This window comes from Acyrthosiphon pisum, chromosome X, assembly GCF_005508785.2.
Source record: "Acyrthosiphon pisum isolate AL4f chromosome X, pea_aphid_22Mar2018_4r6ur, whole genome shotgun sequence".
In the NCBI taxonomy this organism is placed as follows: Eukaryota; Metazoa; Arthropoda; class Insecta; order Hemiptera; family Aphididae; genus Acyrthosiphon; species Acyrthosiphon pisum.
Window position 1 is genome coordinate 26,646,829 of NC_042493.1, and position 4,826 is coordinate 26,651,654.

The 4,826-nt window shown below is 25.7% G+C and overlaps 1 protein-coding gene across 4 annotated transcripts in view; it reads left to right on the plus strand.

Moving 5' to 3' along the window:
* The window catches only part of LOC100571273, a 12,013-nt gene that overhangs the window by 5,027 nt on the left and 2,160 nt on the right, over nt 1-4,826 (plus strand). The window lies entirely within an intron of this gene.

Genomic DNA, 4,826 nt, shown 5'->3' on the forward strand with positions numbered 1-4,826 from the left:
TTTTAAAGCAGTATTTTTTTCTTTATTTTCAACCATAATATTGTAATTTGTTTTTAATATGTACAATAAAATTATTTAAATAGGTCAACAATGAAAACAAGTGTTCATTTTTATCATGTTTTTCATAATATTCACAGAGGGGCACCTAACTAAATTTGGAACAACAAAAGGGCACCGCCGACCAAAAAGGTTGGGAACCGCTGGTTTTATACATTTATAACGTAATAGAATTGTAAATATAATTAAATTTATTATTTTATACACAATATAATTTATTTTATAATAGTCTAGTACTAAAAGTTCTAAATAAAAAATAAAATAATATATTTAAACTTGTTTATATGTACCAATATTATTTATAATAATAAAATGATTAGTAGTCTGTGTCGTGTTTAAATTAAAAATTTGTGTGTGCAATGTTCTATTTTAATTTAATTATAATTTATTTCACTGCTACTACTGATACAAAAAAACTTAATAAGATGGTTTATTGTCACTTTAACGATTCATTGTTTAAAATGCAAAGTGCAGATACTTTGTACTGTTTTTGTAAATATAAACATACATAGCAGAAAGTGTATAATATAATCCAGTGTCATGGTCATGATATAAGTTAAGCAAAAATAATAGCGACAGAAAGATCCTGTATATTAAATTGCCATTTAAATTGTGTAATGGTGTAAATATTGGTGTTTTTGGTCAGACGGGATTACTAATTATCTATTAAATCAATCAATACCTCTTGAATTGCAAAACATCAGAAAAATTGTGCAGATGATCCTTTTATAAAATCAATCTAAATTATACAGTTAGAAACTAACTTATTAAACGAAACATGCAAACTTTTTAATGAAAAATTATTATGAAATCTAGCATCACGTCTGCCACTTCTTGTGATGTCCCACAAACCGGTCCCCCTCTTACGTTAGTGTATGCAGTTTGAAGCCTTGCCGTCTTTGTGAGCTAGGTGGGAGAAAATACTGCTGAATGCCAACAGTGGATTCCCATAGGTGTAACTATGGGGGCTTGGGAGTTAAGACAACTACATTTTATTTTAGCCTCCCCCCCCCCCCGACATAATTCTTACACTCCCAACAACAGTAGTTACATTTATCCATTTTAGTTTAAAATATTGTTTTATTTTTTATGAATATCTAGGAATTTTGTTTTTTTTTTGTTATTTTCAAACTATCATTGTATGTCATGATTAGGGCCCAAGACTTGATGACCCAAAATTCTTTAAAAAATGTTAAAATGACTTATAAACATCAAAAAATAACAAAAATTAATTTATAATGACTTCACATTTTTAAAAATTGACGTTTTATACAATTCTGAATTCATGTTACATAAATCATAATTATTATAAGTGCTCTTTAAAAATATTTACCCTCGAAGGAGCCTTCAAAAATATTTTTTTGCAGTTGAAATAAGTTGATTGACATAAAAATTTATTCTGAAAATCGGATATTTTTTCTGATTGATCGGGCCTAAAATATTATCTGCCTACAGTTTATTAAATAATAGTAGATTGCGACAACAAAGATAAAGAACGTGGATAATCGACAAGCTAATGGAAACTGAATGTGTTATAATAAAGTGTAACTTTTGACAAGAAAAATGCAAATACATGAAGAAAAAAAAGTACAAACATGAATAAATTGCACCAAAAATACTACAAAATGGCCGTCAAGTTATATGTTCCCAAAAAATGCAAAAAAAAATGTATAATTAAATTCTATATTCCATGAATTAAATTTTTGTAAAGAGACGAGCCTTGAATGTACTCATTAGAAAAATATATTCAAATGCATAAAATTCTGGGCCCTAGTGATACCCTATGTGTGACGTATTATGTTGTATAATTTTTTACTACATAACATACTACATAGAAGTTGTCAATAAAGTTAACACAAAAATAGTCATCGCTCAGAAGAATAGTTTTATTTTTGTAACATTAACGTATAAATTGTGATAAACACTAACGCGTAACGATGACCGGACAACGATTGTTATTGAATTTTAAAGTTTGGTAATTTATATTTTTTATTACAGATTGTCTAGTTAACTCAAGATACATATTAAAATTATCAAGTTACCAATGGTAAAAAATGTGTCAAGATGTAATACATTAAGAACGAAAGGGAAGTGATTAAAATTTTTAATTAAAAATAATTTTTTGTATGCAATTATTTATCATTATATTTTAGATTATGATATGGTTTAGAAATTAAATTGCAATCTCATCTGTACAAATATTGATTTATTTATGTATAAAATAAAAAAAAAATATTTACAACTGAATTAGAAATTGTAATCATCAATCATGTTATATGCTCATAATAACCTTTATATATTTAACTAAATTTAAGATTTTCATTATACAGGTGCATTTAAATAGTTTGTTTAGATATAAATTTTAAGGGTATATTTCATAAAATGTGATAAAATGTTGTTTTACTTTAGTTTTATGCTATACAATTTTTAATAATCTTCACAGGGTAATAAAATTCAAGCAATACCTTCTTATATTGTATAATGAATTAATAAAACTTCTGAATAAAAACTATGAATTTGTATTGATACTAGGAGCTCTTACCCTGAAACCACACACATCTACTTAGTATAATAGTCTTCTACCCATTTAAAATATTATTTAAGGATTCTTATATGGAAAAAATAAATGTTATGATAAACAATATAGAATTTACTTTGATAGAGACAACAGGTAGAAAAAATAAAAATACTAACAATAATAATGACAGAATTATGTTGTTAAAAAGAGAGATTATTAATTTTGTATGATGAAATATATATATTTTTATATTTTTACAATGTTGGTATAATAACAAATAACACAATAATCAAGTACTATAACAGACTATACACTGTAATGTGTTTGAAAAAGCAGAAAATAAATATGATTTTGGCTTAACTTTTATTTTTAATCATTTATGGTTAATTTTATTACTATAGGTTATAAATACTAAATAGTCACTAATTAACTATATTAAAAAAAAAAATTATTTTTCTGTTTCCAATCCATTATGAAATTAAAAAATACATTTTTACTTATAAATTTTGTCTTAAGGTAATGCTATTAGTAGTTCTATGATACATGTTGTTAATTTGCATCAAACAGTTTTATTTAAATCAACTAAAAAAATTTATATAAAAATTTTTCAAATCATGTACATCATACTTATTACTTTAGGTATAAATTGTATTTAATATATTATCTTCACAATGTATTGTTATGAATTACTGTCAGACTATTTATTATTTTTGACATTCTCAATACTATATTAATTCTGTTGAGATGATGGTCAATACCTTGGTATATCATATTTACTTCAACAGTGGAATTTTAACTACCTGATATTCTAGGCAACATAATTGTTGTGCAGTGAAATATTTTAGTCACCCAGTGTGGTCGTGTGGAGAATTTTTAATAACAGGGAAACATAATTTATTTTTATATATTAGCAGCCTTTTTTTTCATTTGGATAAACAAATAGTTATATTCTGTATAATCAAATACAGTAAGTAATATATAAATAAAATATGTACAAGGCTTAATACTACTTCAACAATTTTAGCAAGCTTAATATACTCATCTCAATCATAACGGATTCATACGTTAGAAGGAATAGAAGTAAATTAATGTGTTCTTAAAATATAATTAGGAACATAAAGATCCAACTATTATTATTTACCTAAAATGTCTCCGCAAGTAATTGTTGGTTTTCATCATTGATTTATCATTGGATTCAAATTTAACTCATACAATTCTGCAATAACAAGGTATAGTCGACACCTATTATTTGGCATAGTAAATAACCGGTTTTTTTATGTTGAATGATATTCTCGATACATACGTCTATTTATAATACTAATGGTTATTTAGTTGGTCATGAATTTATATGATGTATTAAAAAGTCACAAGATGAATAAATGTGCGATAAAATATACTCATAAAAGTCATGTTAAAAAAAAATTACTTTTTTGATTTTAAATAATTATAAAGCAAGTTAGAATAATGTTTATTAAGTTTTTTATTATTGTACATAATATAATTTAGATAAGTAAACGTTTTACTTAAGTTACAAAATAGTGCTATATACCATAAAATGACTAAATATTATGACCACAAAATTATAAATATCGTTTCTTTTTATTTACATAATAATATATTATAATATCGCCTAGTGGAGTTCTTTGAATATCCTCTGTTATATATTTATATACCTATAGCTTAAGAGGACGTGACACCCGCATCTCCGTCTTACACACGTACGACATAGACAAAACGCGTTTATGCAGGCTGAGCAGAACTCGCTCAATTTTGGTGTTATAATAAAAACATCTATAACAAAATTAAAAGATGACAATATTTTAGAGGGCAAGACGTTAGTTTTTTTTAAAAAAAATTCAATTTTTGTAAATTTAAAGATATTTAAAAAATGTTGACATTTTTGCTATTCCTAAACGATATAATGAACATTATATTGGGTTAATGGAAAAAAACTCAACGATTTTCCCTCAGAAATATTTTCAGAATTTAATTTAATTATAGGTATTTTTACACTAGAACCATAATTGAGCGATTCATACTCAGACTGCGTAAACGCGTTTTATCTATCGTACGTTGTAAGACGGAGACAACACAAACTGGTGTGGCGTCCTCTTAAGAGGCTGTCAGCGCACTATTTGTTTTCTCTCTCTGGCTCACACGCAACATAGACAAAATGCATTTACCCAAAATCATTTTTTCTTTGCGTTTAAGTAATCTTAGAAGTAAAGTCACACATGAGAAAAAAGATATA